Below are 17324 nucleotides of genomic sequence, written 5' to 3' on the forward strand. Positions count from 1 at the left end.
AGCCAGGTCCGGGCTGGGAGTATAAGACCAGCCAGGCAGCCTGCAATAAATGAGTTTTGCTCATTGAATTCAACCCGTCTGGTTGTGCAATCTTCAGTTAGCAGTGTAGCCGCCGCTGCACCTTCCTCCAAAAAGATGTAGGGGTCTTGTAGGATAAATCGCAGTGGAGGAATTGACTCAAAATTCCTGCACTGCAATCGATTAGTGATGAACTAAACTCACCAGTTGTAGTTGAGTTAAGACCAACTGCCTTACTCAACTCTGATGTGCGTTTTTTACATCACCCTCGCACCTGAAAGCCTTCGCAATGCTTGGCCCAGAAATGATGTAATCTGTAATCTAAATTGCCTGCCTCCCAAGTCCATTGGACACGTTATGCTGTTGTGCTGAATCACACTGAACGGACACTCTTAAGGGGGCTGAAGATGGGCACGATGCATGCCCCATTGTATGAATACATATTTGCAGTCCTTGAGGTCCTTTGGGTTATATGAAGTAGTGGCATCGTGCCTTGAGATAGGAACTAATGCCAAATGCCGACTTTCTCAAGCAGCCATGTTTGGAGTGTCATGGGTTAATCCGTCTGTCCTCTTGCTGCTGGCACACACTCCCTTGAAACAGTGAGTGGCGTGCCATACGTCAGCTCAGCAGCTGTCATACGAATGCCCGGCATCACCCAAGGCAACTCCTCCATCCAATCAGGGGCTTTGAAGCATGCCATGAGGGCTGACTTCAAATGGTGGTGGAATCTCTCTACAAGGCTGTTGGATTGTGGCAATACGCCGTGGTGTGATGCAACTGTGTGCCAAGTAACCAGGCTATTGCCGTCCACACCGTTGATGTGAATTGTGCCCCCTGTCTGAAGTTATGTCCACCAGCATCCCGAAACGAGCTACACAATTTGCGATAAACAGTCTGGTGCACAATGTGGTGGAGGTGTCTGAGAGTGGGACAGCTTCTGGCCACCTCATAAACCTATCGACCATTGACAGAAGGTACCTGGCACCTCACGATGGTGGCAGTGGTCCCATGATGTCTTTATGTACGTGATCAAAACGCTTGTGTATTAGGGTAAAAGATTGGAGCGGTGCTTCTACATGCCTTTGTGTTTTTGAGGTCTGATACTGTACACAAATTCTGGCCCAGTCTGCAACCTTTTTCCGTAGGCCGTGCCATACAAATTTTCCTGCTACTAGTTGTGTGGTGGCTCGAATGGAAGGATGCGCCATCCCATGTATTGCATCAAATATTTGGCATCTCCAAGCATCAGGAATGATTGGTCGGGGTTACCCTGTGGACATGTCACATAGGATTGTAACTCCGTTGAAGGTCCGAATCTCAAGTCCTCCAGCTTAAGACCAGATACTGGAGTTCGGTAGGCCGCTATGTCATTGTCCTCCTGCTGTGCTGCCATGAGAGCTGCATAGTCTATACCCGGAGACCATGCGTGAACTGAATGGATTGATGTATGGGATAGCACATCTGCAACGTGATTCTTTTTCCCCACAATATGCCAAATGGATGTGGTATATTCTGAAATAAAAGAGAAATGCCTCTGTTGCCTTGCCGACCATAAGTCTGAAACCTTAGCAAAGGCAAATATCAGAGGCTTGTGGTCTGTTAATACAATGAAATCTCCTCTTTTGAGAAAGTACCTGAAATGGTGGATGGCCAAGTAAAGGGACAGAAGTTCCCTGTCAAACACGCTGTACCTTTGCTCGGAGGTCTCAAGTCCTTGCTGAAAAAGGCCAATGGCTTCCAAATGCCTTTGATCAGTTGTTCCAGCATGCCTCCAATGGCCGTGTTTGATGCATCAACTGTGAGATTTCTGGGCATATTGAATCAAGGGTGCACCAACTTGGTCACGTTGGCCAGCGCTTCCTTGGCTTGGTTGAAAGCTGTCGTTTCCTCATCCCAGTTCAGGGCTTTGGGTTGCCCAGAAAGAAGTTGGAGAAGTGGTCACATTATTTGGGCTGCCAATAGCAAGAACTGATGGTAAAAATTCATCATGCCGATGAACTCTTGCAGTTCTTTGACCGTTTTTGTCTTCGAGAACTTTCTTATGGTCTCCACCTTGTCAGGGAGCGGAACCGCTCTGTGCCGATCGATCCAGTGGCTGAGGAAATCAATGGAAGACAGGTAAACTGACATTTAGCTGGATTGATAGTCAGACTATAGTCATTGGCATAATTGATGCAAGTGATGGCCATGCTCTTGACGAGAATGGCTGGCCATCAGTATATCATCAAAGTAAATAAATACAAAATCGAGGCTGCGACTCACAGAGTCCATAAATTGCTGGAAAGTCTGTGCAGCATTTCTCAACCTGAAAGGCATAGGCAGAAATTCAAAAAGGCCGAATGACGTGATGATCGCCGTCTTCGGGACGTCATCAAGGTGGACCGGAATTTGATGATATACCCTCACCAGGTCGATTTTGGAGAATATCCTGGAACAGACCAGCTTTGTGGCAAAATCCTGGATGAGCGGGACAGGATACAGGTCAGCTGCCATCAATTTGTTTAACCAGTGATAATCTCCACATGGTCTCCAACCTCTGGTAGCTTTCAGCATCATGTGCAAGGGAGATGCCCATGCACTGTCCGAAAGACGCTCTATGCCCGCGTCCTCCATTTTATGGAACTCCTCTTTCACGATTTGTAGCTTGTCTGGAGGTAGTCTGTGCGCTCTGGTGTGCAATGGTGATCCTCTCATGGGGATATGATGCTGGACCCTGTGCTTGGGCATAATAGTGGAGAACCGCAGGGTGACTATGGCTGGAAATTCTGCGCAGGCAGCCCGTCCATGGGGGTCATCAAAATTATCGTTCGCCAGAAACAGGCGAATATCCTCAGGCATCTGCACCAGGAACAACTGCTCAAAAAGCAGACAGGGAATGTGGCTGTCCATTAGCGCCAGCATTTTATTCATAAGGCAGATGAAGTTCGGTCATCCAGGCTTACTGCTCATTCACGGTGGGACAGCCCGAATGTGTGTATCAGTAGTGCCTTAATGGCATTGTACCTGTTATTCTCAGGGGGTTGATTCAGGAAATTGACAATACTTCCTGCCGTGTTCTGGTCCAATGAACCGACCACGTATTAGTACTTGGTGGAGTCCACTGTGATCTTATGAACCGGAACTGGGCTTCTTCCTGCTGAAACCAGACGAAAAGTAGGCAGTTTGAGCGCTATCGCGTTCTGAACATTCTCTTTGGTCATCTTGGGTCCAAACTGCTGATTGGGCACGTCAGGGTCACCACTGTGGTCGTTTAGTGACAAACTAAACTCACCAGTCATTGTAGTTAAGACCAACTGCCTTACTCAACTCTGATGTGCATTTTTTAAAGCACCTGTGCTCCTGACGGCCTTCGTGACGCTCGGCCCAGAAATGACGCCATTTCTGATGCTTGACAGCAAGCCTGGCACTCCAGGGCTTCCTGTTCTTGCCGACTCAGACCTCTGTGAGCCGGTTCATTGTTTAGTGTGGTTCAGCCCACTACAGCACATTGTTTTTTAGACTGCCCGTGTAGCGGCCAAATTCCTGCAGTCTAAAAACCATAATTGTCAAGTAGCTGATGGTCATTTCAGAGTTAACTGGATGCTTCATTAGGTAGGCTTCAAGGATGGAGTAATTCAGATGTGCTAAGAATAAAACTAGTATGGTGAGAAAGGAAAAAAATGAAAAAACGAAAAAGGCAGACTTTCATTTATATTGTATTTTTCCTGTTCCTTTTCAACACCTCAAAGTACTCAATAGTTAATTTTTAGTATTTACTAATGAAATGTTAAAATTTGTAAGTGGTCTTTTGGGATGTAACAAGCAGCATGGATAAAGAGGAAATAGTTGACGGGTAGCATTACCATTTGCTCAGGTGCCACATATAAACGGTATTGCAAAGGATAACAGCATAGGGCGTTTGTGGTATTTATTGGCAATGGAGAGGGTGTTTGCTAATTCACAGAAAACAGTCAAGAATATATGGGCCATTTTCAAGTTTAACAATTAGTAGGTGATGCAGTGCTACTGGGATCAGTGCTGGGGTCTTAACTATTTATAACCAATTTATTATTCACAATTCAGTCACTTGGATGGAGAGACCTTGTGAAGTGCAGCAAATCTTGATACAAAGATAGGTGGGTTAGCAAGTTGCAAGGAGGTCACAAAAATCCAATGAGAAATTTGTAGATGGAGTTCAGAGCAAAATAAAGCCATAGAACACTGCAGCACAGAAACAGGCCCTTCAATCCTTCTAGCCAGACTATTATTTAGTCTAGCCCCACTGACTGTATCCCTCCATACCCCTTCAATCAATGTGCCTGTCCAAATTTTTCTTCAATGCTTCTTTAAAGCATTTACCCAATTCCACACTTCCACCACTCTGTGTGTGAAGAAGTTACCCCTAATGTTTTCTTTAAACGTTTCCCCTTTCACCCTTAATCCATGTACTCTAGTTTTTATCTCACCTAACCTCAATGGAAAAAGCCTGCTTAGATTCACTCTACAGTATCCTTACCCATCTGTATACCTCTATCAAACCTCCCCTCATTCTTAGATGCTCCAGGGAATTAAGTCCTAACCTGCTTAATCTTTCTCTATAATTCAGTTCTTCAAGTCACGATAACATCCTTGTAAATCTCCTCTGTACTCTTTCAATCTTATAGATATCCAAAATGTAGTGATTCAACTAAAAAGGTATAGCATTGTGGCCATTACTGAAACATGGCTCAATGAGACGTGAGATTGGGAGCTCACTATCCAAGGATATAAAGTCTATAGGAAAATTAGACAGGAGGGTAGAGGTGGAGGGGTAGCTCTGATGATAAGTAATGACATTAAATCAATAGAAAGAAGAGACATAGGGTCTAAAGTACTAGAATCAATATGGGTTGAATTAATAAATGCCAAGGGTAAAAATATTATATTAGCCGTTATATACAGGTTCCAAACAGCAGCCGGGAAGAGGACTATGAGATACAGGCAGAAATACAAAGGGCATGTTGCAAAAATAATATCAAAATAATTGTGGGAGATTTTAACATGGCAAGGGATTGGGAAGGAGAGGAATTTACTGGATCACAGGAGAGTGAGTTTGTAGAAAATCTAAACTTGTTGAGAAGCCCACTAGGGGATCGTAGTTCTCAATTGGCTGATGTGCAATGAACCTGAGGCTGTTAGGGAGTTAAAGGTCTTAGGACTTCTAGGAAGTAGTGACCATAACATGGTCAAATTCAATTTCAAATTTGAAAAGGAAAAAATATTATCAGATGTATCAATTTTCAGTGGAATAAAGGAAATTATGGTGGTATGAGGAAAAAACTGGTGCAGGTTGACTGGAAAAGCAAACTAGTCGGAGGAACAGAGCAGGATTGGAAGATATTTTTGCAAATAATAAAAAGCATGCAGGATAGATATATTCCAAGGAACAAGAAATTAGTCAAAAGAAAGATGGTACCAATGTGGCTAACAAAAGAAGTTAAGGACAAGATAAAAGCAAAGGGGAGGGCATATAAGGAAGCTAATACTAGTGGGAAATCAGAGGACTGGGATTCCTTTAGAAATTTACAGAAAGAAATAAAGAAAGTCATAAGGAAAGAAGAGTTATAAAAGGAGATTGGCAAACAATATAGAAAAAGATACTAAGAGTTTTTTAAAATATATAAAGAATAAAAGAGAAACACGTGTTGACATAGGACCGATAGAAAACGATGCTGGGGAAATTAAAATGGATTACAAGGATATGGGAGAAGAATTAAATCAATATTTTACGTCTGTATTCATTGTGGAGGACATTAGTAATGTGCCTGACAAACAGAGGCTTCAGGGAGTAGAGTTGGATACAGTTAAGATTACTAGAGAAATTGTGCTAATCAAATTGAATAGATTAAAGATAGATAAATCTCCTGGACTGGACAAAGTACACCCGCGGGTTTTGAAAGAGGTGGCTTTGGAGATTGTAGATCCATTGGTGACAATCTTCCAGAAATCAAGTCTCTGGCATGGTTCCAGTGGATTGGAAGGTTGTGAATGTGGTTCATTGTACAAGAAAGGTGGAAAACAGAAAAAAGGAAACTATAGACCTATAAGTCTTACATCGGTGGTTGGGAAAATATTAGAGTCAATGCTCAAGGATGAAGTTATGAAATACCTGGAAATGCAAGACAAGAATGGTCCTAGTCAGCATGGGTTTTTAAAGGGTAGATCATCCCTGACTAACCTATTAGAGCTTTTTGAAGAAATCTCAGGTAGGATAGACAAGGGGAGGCTGTATATGTTGTATATTTGGATTTTCAAAAGGTTTTCAATAAGGTGCCACATGTTAGGCTGATAAATAAAATGAAGGCCCATGGAATTACAGGGATGGTATTAGACTGTATAGGAGAATGAGGGGGGATCTCATAAAGACATTTCGAATATTGAAAGGTTTTGATCGAGTGAATGCGGATAAGATGTTTCCATTGATGGGTGAATCGAGGACAAAGAGTCGTAGTTTAACATTAGTTAATCAATTAAAACAAAGAGGAGGAAGAACTTCCTTAATCAGAGGGTTGTGGATTTGTGGAAATCACTGCCACACAAAGACATGGAGGCCAGATCACTGGGGGTATTTAAACAGGAAATGGATAAGTATCTCATTAGTAAGGATATCAAGGGATATGGGGAAAAGGCTGGAACATGGAACGAGGTGTGAGCATAGTTCAGCTTAGTGTAGAGTCACGGAACAGACTCGATGGGCTTAACTTGTGATATCTACTCAGAATGAAAAATAGAAAGACTACAAAATGTAGTAGTACAGAAAAAAAGTGATGGTGGAAAGGTACATCCCAAAGATCTATGGACTACTAGGTTAACTGACAACTGTAAATTGTCTCTACAGCTGAGTGGAAGAATCTGAGAGGAGTTGATGGGAATACGGGCAGAATAAAATGGGATTCAGGTCAGTCAGTATGGAATTTGTGGGCTGAGGGCCTGTTTCTATGTTGAATGACTGTGATTCAATGACTAAGTAATTAGGAAGACTCATGAAAAGTTTTTTTTTTGCAAAGGATATGAAATATAAAATTTGGGGTTTTGATGCAATTTTAAGACTGCATCTGCAAAACTGGGTTCAGTTTTTGTCTGTATATTTAAGGAAGGAGAAATTTGCATCGAAGGTAGTGCAAAGATTGATTACTGGGATGCAAGGTAGATGTAGGAGAGAAGGTAAAGCAGCTTAGACATGTTCTCTGGAGATCAGAGAATTGAGTATTATTAAAAAATGCCAGATACTGAGGAAGGATGGACAGGGCAGATGCTGAAAGAAGACACAGTTTCAAAATAAGGAATCACTTATTTCGAACAAAAATGAAAGCGAATTTCTTCTCTCAGAGAATGATACAACTTTGGAATTCTCTACCCTGAGATCAGTGGAGTGAGGGTTGTTATATTATAGTTAAGGTTAAGAGAGGCAGATATTGAACCTAAGAGGGAGTTGAGTATGGAGAGAAAATGGGATTGGTCATGATCTTGTCGATTGACTCAGCAGGCCTAATGGGTTGTGTCACATTTGTGGCCCGAAATGTGAAGTTAATAAAACATTAAACACAAGTTTATCAGGTAAACTTCTTAGTGTCTTTTTATTCTCCAGTTTCCTTTGTTCTCCTGCTTGTGTTCTTATCTCTCTCTCATACCACGTGACTTCCGGTACATCTCATACATATTCATTATCATGACATCCCTCCTTTAATCAGAAATAAACTTTACCTTCACTTACCAATATCCCTCGAAACATACAAACATCGTAACTAATGGTAATACTATAACTCAACTACATAAAATTTACTTCCTACAGCACTCATACATGCACTTTATGATATAAGATTAAATACTGTCCCAAAGTTCTTATTAAAACTATGGCACAAAGTCTTCGTATCGTTTGGGCACTTTCCGGTTTCGTTTCGGCCTGCCTGCGATATTGTCGTCGCTTCTCGGTTGTTCACTCTCAGCGTCGGAAATACTGCTCGCCACGGCTTCGGGTGTTTCTGGCGCTCTAGTCACTTCATCAGGAGTGCTGGTAACTGCCTCTGGAACATCATCAGGTCTCTCAGTTTCAGCATCTCATATTGGCCTTTCAACCTCTTCACTCGATGTATCTCTGGAATGGTACCTTTTTACACTTGATACATTTCTCTTATACAGGACTCCAGTCGGAGACTTGACTGTCACCTTACTGCCACTTCTGGATACGACAGTATAGGGTTGATGGTAATAAGTTGTGTCTAGCTTACCACCAGTTTCATGCCTCACTAGAACATTATCTCCTGGCATGATGTCTGAGTACTTGGCTCCATGTTTCGAATCTGTGTACAGCTTTGCTGCACCTTTCTTTTCAGCATCGTGGTCCTTCATCTCCTGGTCGTCTCGGATTTCCTTTATTTCTGGCATTTTTGTGCGGATTTTTCTCCCAAAAAATGCTTCTGCAGGACTCTTTCCAGTGGTTGCATGAGGCGTTGCTCGATAGACAGCCACATAAGATAGCAATGCTTCTCGCCAATTTTGTCCTTCTGCGTGTGCAATCCTCAATCGTTTTTCAATGGACTGATTTTGTCTCTCTACTTCTCCGTTGGCTTGCGGCCATTTCGGAGTTACTTTATGATGGTGGATACCTGTGGTCCTCATGTATTCCGCAAATGTCTCTGAAGTGAATTGTGGACCATTGTCAGAGTACAATGTAACAGGTAATCCATATCTTGCGAATATCTCTGCTAACGCTTGTATTGTTTTTTCAGTGGTTGTGGACTTCAACACCACGTACTCATAGTATCTGCTGTAGTAATCTATCACTACCATAATTGATTCTCCCGTCGGTAAAGGTCCAAGAAAATCAACAGCTACGTCGATCCATGGTCCTGTCGGGAGTTGCGTACTCCGGATCGGTTCTGGCGGATTACTCCTACTTGTGATTTGACATCCGTGACAAGTTTTAATAAATTTCTCGGCGTCTTTATCACAACCTGGCCACCATACCTTGGTCCTGAGGTTTTGCTTGGAACCAACAATACTTAGGTGTCCTTCATGCGCTAAGGATACGATCTTCGGTCTCAACCTTTGCGGTATCACCAATCTGCAACCTCTCAATACACACTGTCCGATGCAACAAAGTTCGTCTCTAATGGGAATGTAAGCCTTGTGAGTACATTTGTCCCATTGTCCACTCTGTATGCATTCTCTTACTTCCATGAGTTCTGGATCATGTTCGGATTCTCTCTCGACTTCCTTTGTATTCACAGCTTTCGGTGTTGCCTGAATAGCTACGAAGTGTACAAAGCTCTCTGTTTCTGTTCCCAATTCTGACTTGGATTGTGGACCACCATCCTTCACCAATCTGGACAGCGGATCTGCAATGTTTGCTTTCCCTGCAATGTGGATTACTTTATATTTGTAGGGTTGTAGTCTGAGTACCCATCTTTCTATTCTGGCACATGGTTTTGATCTAGGTGCATAGATCACCTCTAATGGCTTATGATCTGTGATGAGTTCAAATTCAATGCCGTATGAATATGCATGGAACCTCTCACAGGCCCATACAAGTCCGAGTGCTTCTTTCTCTGTCTGAGAGTATCTTCTTTCCACATCTGATAACGATCTGCTGGCATAGGCAATGATTCTTGGTCCTCCATCATGCATCTGGACCAACACGGCTCCTAAACCAACCGGGCTGGCATCCGCTATGACTTTGGTTGATGCCGCCGGATCGTAATATCCAAGAGTTTTTGCATCTGTCAGGCTTTGCTTCAGCGCTGTGAACGCTTTCTTCTGCTCAGATCCAAAATGAAATGGTACACCTTTCCTGGTTAGTTTTCTTAGTGGTTCTGGCACTGTAGCGAAATTAGGAATGAACTTTGCACAAAAATTGACCAATCCCAGGAAACTCCTCACCTCTGTTGCGTTCTGAGGTGCACGTGCATCTGCAATAGCTTTCACCTTGGCCTCTGCAGGGTTTAGTCCTTCCCGTGTAAGTCTGTGTCCCATGAAGTCCATTTCCGACACACCGAACTGGCACTTGTTTCCATTCACGGTAAGGCCTGCCTCCTGTAGTCTAGATAGTACACGCCTCAACCGTTTGTCATGCTCTTCCTTCGTTGGTGCATGGACTATGATGTCGTCAGAAATGTTGGCAACTCCAGGAATGCCTTGAATCACTCGATGGATTTCATACTGGTAGATCTCTGAAGCTGCATTAATTCCAAATGATAGTCTCTTGTAACGATACAATCCACAGTGAGTCACAAATGTTGTCACATCTCGGGAACCTGGATCCAGCTCTAATTGATGATAGCCCCATTTCAGATCAATTTTTGAGAATATCTTGCTGGTAGTTAGTTCTTGAAGTATTTCCTCCACTGTTGGTACAGGGTGTCGTTCTCTAATTATAGCTTCATTGGCCATTCTCATGTCAACACATAGTCTTATGTCACCCTTTGGTTTGGGCACAATCACTACGGGACTGACCCATTGTGTCGAATGTTCCACCGGTTCAATAATGTCTTGTTCGATCAATTCTTTAATTTTGGCTTCGACTTTCCCACGAAGTCCAAACGGAGTTCGGCGCATTGGTTGTGCCTTGGGTTTGACCATTTCATCTACCGCTAGCTTCAATTGTCGACCTTTCAGCTTTCCTACTCCTTGGAAGACTGCGGGGAATTCTTGCTTCATATCCTCGTATGACTGAATTGAATTGACACAAGCTCCAATATGAAGTATTGCCAGGTCTCGCACTGTGCTTCTACTCAGCAATGGTTCTCCCCTCTCTTCTTTGACCATAAACTCTGCTTCGGTGTACTTATCTCCAGCTTCAACAGTTGCAGTAAAACATCCAATGGTCTGCAATGGCTTGGTTGCTGTGTATGGATACAGTTTCTTGGAACACTTCTTTGAGGTACAGATGATCTTTTTCCTTTTCAACTTCTCCCATAAATGTCGATCAATCACATTACTGTCACTGCCTGAGTCTACAATGACCTGTACTGTCACTCCACCAATGATCACTGGGACTTTCTCATGATGTACTTCATTCAACGTAAGTTGGTAACAACTCTGTCCCTCCTGGGTATCATCATCGTCACCGTCTATCTGGCGAATGGTATCTTTCTTTCCAGGATACTTTCCTTTCCCCCAGGCTTTGCCTTTGGAAGTTGTATTCTTCCTCTTCTGGTCTGCATTGGACTTGCTTTTGCACTTCTTTGCAAAGTGGTCCTTACCTCCACGCTTTCTGCAAACTTTGCCTTTGGCCGGGCAATATGGGTCTTTTCCAAAGTGACCTCGGTTTCCACATCGATAACACTCCACGTCCTGTGTCGACATATAACTTGGCTGATTATGGCGATGTGAGATCCTCTTAATTTGCTGGCTTGAGTTGTCTTTCAGGGTCATGGTATGAAATTGCCCTTCAACAGCCTCTAATGCAGCAGCAATGGTTAAAGCATCGATGAGTTCCAACTCACTCCCTCTTTCCAGTAGACATCTTCTAAGTTTATCTGATCTGCAGTGCTGTACGACTTGATCCAGTAATTGGTTGTCCAAATCAGCTGGCATGTAATTGCATCCAACAGGTAGCTGGCGTAGTCTCGTCACGTACTGAGCAATTGTCTGGCCATCTTCTTGTCTCGTTTTCCGAAACAAATGGCGTTGAAATGTAGCATTCGGTGTCACTACATAGTGTGCATTTAATGCATCTACCGCTTTCTGGTACTCATCCTTTCTTCCAGTATTCAAAAGTGTCTTAAATGTTTCCCGAACTGAGGGTCCTGCAGTGAAAAGAAGTAACGCCCTTCTCTGCGCTTTTTGTTCACCTGTACCGGTATCTAGAAATAGGCCATGACTGTCGGCGTAGGATTCAAATTCTTCCAGCCATGCCTTCCACTTCACACCAGTACTTGCATCACCCGTTGGGTCAAAATGAGCAATTCCACTATGTGTTAGAAAGTCACTGTCTGCACCAGCCATGAGGAAATATTCCAGCCCCAAAAGTACTGAGTCACAGAGAAAATTCTTATCACCTTGAAGTCGTCTGTAATCCTCTGTAATCTTGTTTAGTCTTTAATTTTCTTCAAGCTTCTTTCATCCTCGTCGCCAATGTCACATTTGTGGCCCGAAATGTGAAGTTAATAAAACATTAAACACAAGTTTATCAGGTAAACTTCTTAGTGTCTTTTTATTCTCCGGTTTCCTTTGTTCGCCTGCTTGTGTTCTTATCTCTCTCTCATACCACGTGACTTCCGGTACATCTCATACATATTCATTATCATGACAGGTTGCTAACCTCTTCCTGCTCTTGTTTCTTATGTTCTAATGATAACTATTGTTATCATGCACTGTACAAGTACTGCATGTAATTGAGAAAGTTTATGTTTCTCCTACTAATAAAGGAAATGTGAATAATGATTGTGGTGGATCAAGGTAGTACAGGAGGTGACCTCACTACGTTGTACAGGCTGGCCCGCCTCTGACCTTGTAACTCCTCCCTGTAAGGTAGTACAGGAGGTGACCTGTACAGGCTGGCCCACCACTGACCTTGTAACTCCTCCCTGTAAGGTAGTACAGGAGGTGACCTCACTACATTGTACAGGCTGGCTCGCCTTTGACCTTGTAACTCCTCCCTGAAAGGTAGTACAGGAGGTGACCTGTACAGGCTGGCCCGCCTCTGACCTTGTAACTCCTCCCTGTAAGGTAGCACAGGAGGAGACTTCACTACATTGTACAGGCTGGTCTGCCTCTGAGCTTGTAACTCCTCCCTGTAAGGTAGTACAGGAGATGACCTCACTACATTGTACAGGCTGGCTCGCCTCTGACCTTGTAACTCCTCCCTGTAAGGTAGTACAGGAGGTGACCTCACTACATTGTACAGGCTGGCCCGCCTCTGACCTTGTAACTCCTCCCTGTAAGGTAGTACAGGAGGTGACCTCGCTACATTGTACAGGCTGGCCCGCCTCTGATCTTGTAACTCCTCCCTGTAAGGTAGTACAGGAGGTGACCTCACTACGTTGTACAGGCTGGCTCGCCTCTGACCTTGTAACTCCTTCCTGTAAGGTAGTACAGGAGGTGACCTCACTACATTGTACAGGCTGGCCCGCCTCTGACCTTGTAACTCCTCCCTGTAAGGTAGTACAGGAGGTGACCTGTAGAGGCTGGCCCACCTCTGACCTTGTAACTCCTCCCTGTAAGGTAGTACAGGAGGTGACCTCACTACATTGTACAGGCTGGCTCGCCTTTGACCTTGTAACTCCTCCCTGAAAGGTAGTACAGGAGGTGACCTGTACAGGCTGGCCCGCCTCTGACCTTGTAACTCCTCCCTGTAAGGTAGCACAGGAGGTGACTTCACTACATTGTACAGGCTGGTCTGCCTCTGACCTTGTAACTCCTCCCTGTAAGGTAGTACAGGAGATGACCTCACTACATTGTACAGGCTGGCTCGCCTCTGACCTTGTAACTCCTCCCTGTAAGGTAGTACAGGAGGTGACCTCACTACATTGTACAGGCTGGCCCGCCTCTGACCTTGTAACTCCTCCCTGTAAGGTAGTACAGGAGGTGACCTCGCTACATTGTACAGGCTGGCCCGCCTCTGATCTTGTAACTCCTCCCTGTAAGGTAGTACAGGAGGTGACCTCACTACGTTGTACAGGCTGGCTCGCCTCTGACCTTGTAACTCCTTCCTGTAAGGTAGTACAGGAGGTGACCTCACTACATTGTACAGGCTGGCCCGCCTCTGATCTTGTAACTCCTCCCTGTAAGGTAGTACAGGAGGTGACCTGTACAGGCTGGCCCACCTCTGACCTTGTAACTCCTCCCTGTAAGGTAGTACAGGAGGTGACCTCACTACATTGTACAGGCTGGCTCGCCTTTGACCTTGTAACTCCTCCCTGAAAGGTAGTACAGGAGGTGACCTGTACAGGCTGGCCCGCCTCTGACCTTGTAACTCCTCCCTGTAAGGTAGCACAGGAGGTGACTTCACTACATTGTACAGGCTGGTCTGCCTCTGACCTTGTAACTCCTCCCTGTAAGGTAGTACAGGAGATGACCTCACTACATTGTACAGGCTGGCTCGCCTCTGACCTTGTAACTCCTCCCTGTAAGGTAGTACAGGAGGTGACCTCACTACATTGTACAGGCTGGCCCGCCTCTGACCTTGTATCTCCTCCCTGTAAGGTAGTACAGGAGGTAACCTCACTACATTGTACAGGCTGGCCCGCCTCTGACCTTGTAACTCCTCCCTGTAAGGTAGTACAGGAGGTGACCTGTACAGGTTGGCCTGCCTCTGACCTTGTAACTCCTCCCTATAAAGTAGTACAGGAGGTGACCTCACTACATTGTACAGGCTGGCCCGCCTCTGACCTTGTAACTCCTCCCTGTAAGGTAGTACAGGAGGTGACCTCGCTACATTGTACAGGCTGGCCCGCCTCTGATCTTGTAACTCCTCCCTGTAAGGTAGTACAGGAGGTGACCTCACTACGTTGTACAGGCTGGCTCGCCTCTGACCTTGTAACTCCTTCCTGTAAGGTAGTACAGGAGGTGACCTCACTACATTGTACAGGCTGGCCCGCCTCTGACCTTGTAACTCCTCCCTGTAAGATTCCCAATAATAGCCCTAGTTTCCTCTCTCCAAACCAGCAGCATGTAAAGACATGCCTGAAATTTCATGTTATTAAAGCCTTTAATGACTCGCTTTCGAGTCTGCTTGTGGTTATTGATCATGCCACATTGATGACATTCGATTTTCACATTTTAGACAGGATTTATTTGTTGAAAAAAATGATCCGGGGGAGGAATTTTTAAGATTCTGCCTTGAGGTCTGTCTGAGCATTTAGGGAACTATTAATTAATTAAAAAGTGACAACAATTCATTGTTCCCTTGGGTGTTACAAATTTAATGTGCTCAACATATATTGAATAAACAACAAAGTGTTTTGTATTAATTATAAATACTAAGTCACCATAAATTGTCCACTTGACTAAATTTCTTTCAAATTTCAATATCCTGAGAATATAACATCATAATTATATGCCTGCACTAATAATTGCAAAGGCTAATTAAGTTTCAAATACTGCCAGCTGTATGGACACAAGCCAAAGATAAAATATTCAAGTAATAATATAGCTTACATTGAGAATAATGAAACCCACAATTAACCTTTGAACTAACTTTTTCTTTTGGTAACCTTTGCAGCAATGAAACTCTGATTTCGACAATATAGCTTGAAGAAGTTAATTCTGATCATAGATCTCTGATCAAAAAGCTTTCCTATTTACTTTTATATATAAAATATCAACAATTATTTAGTACGACTTATGAGGAAACTGAGATCTTTATGTACAGAATTCGAAGACTTTGATTAAAATTAATGGGTTACAGTTTTCTAATTGTGGAGGATTTTCTGTTATAAAACTGTTACTATGTTTAAAGAGTGTTACAAGTCACCACTTTGAGGAACAAAAACAGCATTCTCATTTTTATTTGAACTCTTCAAGTGTCCGACTGACCTACTGTAACCTCAACAGGATAAAGACTGTCAATTCAAAGGATTTGCAAGAAAGATACTGATGCAGGTAACAAAGGTTAAAGTGGAAAGAAAATTAAAGGTGGCTTGTTAAACTTGAAAGATCAAAATAAATGATATCTGGCTTGCCCATCTTACTTTAGATATTTGTTTCAAGTTTTTATATATATATATGAGTTAAGAAACTGTCTCATTTTCAAATCTGTTCAACTTTTATTGTGTACATATGGTTGTTGAGAGTCAGGATGATTTGCTCATGTGACCTTTTTGCCTCCTGCCAAAGAGGATCATAAAATCTTAACCATTTGGCTAAAAGTACTCACATAGTTGGTTCATTTCTCAAAGTGGGTATCTTAATAAAATGTCCAAATTCCAAATAAATGTACAGTGCTATCTAGATTAGGAATGCTTTGGATTCAATCTATTGCTTGGATCGTCATCTAATCTGAGCCAGAGTTGCAGCTTGGAAATTTCAATTGGCCTCAGTATCTCGAATTGGATGACAGGATTGACTTTGGGATCATGACAGCAGACATGCTGTCTGTGGTCATATGAGAGTCCCATTCATGAAATATCATATGATTGATATGATAGTTGGGAACCTGCGTTCAATGATGATCTGTCAGCACATGTTCTGGAGCAAGACTGGAGAAACATCTCTATTGACCCAATATCCAGAAACAAAGAAAAGCAGTTTTTCTAAAATCACACAAGGATTTACAAGACGCTATACATATCTATCATTCAGGAGATACGAACACATGGTGGAATTGAGTCAGGGTGCAGAAAGTTCCTGGTTTTCAGATGATCTTCAGGCTGTACATGCATATGCACTGGCATTTTCCTATATTGCTCATCACAGCAAAGGTAAACTGCTTGAAGGAAAGCAACTACTGCAGAATGATTTTTACTGCATCCTGCCATGTGCGGAAATACTATTCTTAAAGTGGATAAGTGCAAGGAATGGTAAAAATTGCAAAGTTTACACCACATTTTAAAATTCTATATTTCCATGCATTTTAACCAAAGATTAGGAATAATTTATAAAAGTGTTTTATAAATTCACAATAAAATAGTTCAAACGCTGCAAAGTACCATACTGTGAAATGTTGATTTGTAAACCAAAACATCATGGGCACTGAAGAGTCCTAAACAGGCACATGGATTAAAGAAAAATAGTGGGTTTCGAGGCTGGAAAGATTTAGTTTTTTTTTGTTAGGAATATATAGGTTGGTATAACATCGAGGACCGAAGGGCCTGCTGTAGTGTTCTAAGTGTTCTATGTTCTAAATCACAAATTGCAGAGTTGATTCAAGATAATGGATATTCAAATTTGTAAATGTAAAATTTACCATCAGACTCCTAAACAACAAACTTAATCAGAGGCTCTTTAAGGCCTCTTACTTTGCACATGATTTATTACTGAATATTTATTGCATGGCTTGTTTACATTTCTCTTTTTTCTATACATATATTTTCTTGAATAGATTTTTCACTACCGACAAGTATAAATTCTGCCTGGCCTGCAGGAAAAAGAACCTCAGGGTTCCATGTGATGCCATGTTTTTTTTTGTCTTTTTCTTTTTTTCTTTTTTTTTTGTGCACCATTCCCAGAGGCACTGCAATACTGGGTCAAAACGTGGAGTGGACGGAGCAAGCCCCTATTCCGTCTCCCTGTTCCAAAAATCAATTTAATATATGGTCCCTAGATAAGGGACATATCAGAGATTAAAATGATAAGAACAGATGCTACACTTGATCTTAGCCAAAAGGCCGAGAAGCGATTGTGAT

The 17324-nt window shown here is 42.8% G+C and overlaps 1 protein-coding gene and 1 non-coding gene across 8 annotated transcripts in view; both read right to left on the reverse strand.

The window, feature by feature from the left end:
* Nucleotides 1–17324, reverse strand: part of xrcc4 (X-ray repair complementing defective repair in Chinese hamster cells 4) — a 534233-nt gene that overhangs the window by 49005 nt on the left and 467904 nt on the right. The window lies entirely within an intron of this gene.
* LOC138752058 (U2 spliceosomal RNA) lies at nucleotides 17128–17318 on the reverse strand. The gene has a single exon (XR_011350345.1). It is a non-coding gene; the product is annotated as a U2 spliceosomal RNA (small nuclear RNA).

The sequence above is a fragment of the Narcine bancroftii genome, chromosome 1 (assembly GCF_036971445.1).
Source record: "Narcine bancroftii isolate sNarBan1 chromosome 1, sNarBan1.hap1, whole genome shotgun sequence".
In the NCBI taxonomy this organism is placed as follows: Eukaryota; Metazoa; Chordata; class Chondrichthyes; order Torpediniformes; family Narcinidae; genus Narcine; species Narcine bancroftii.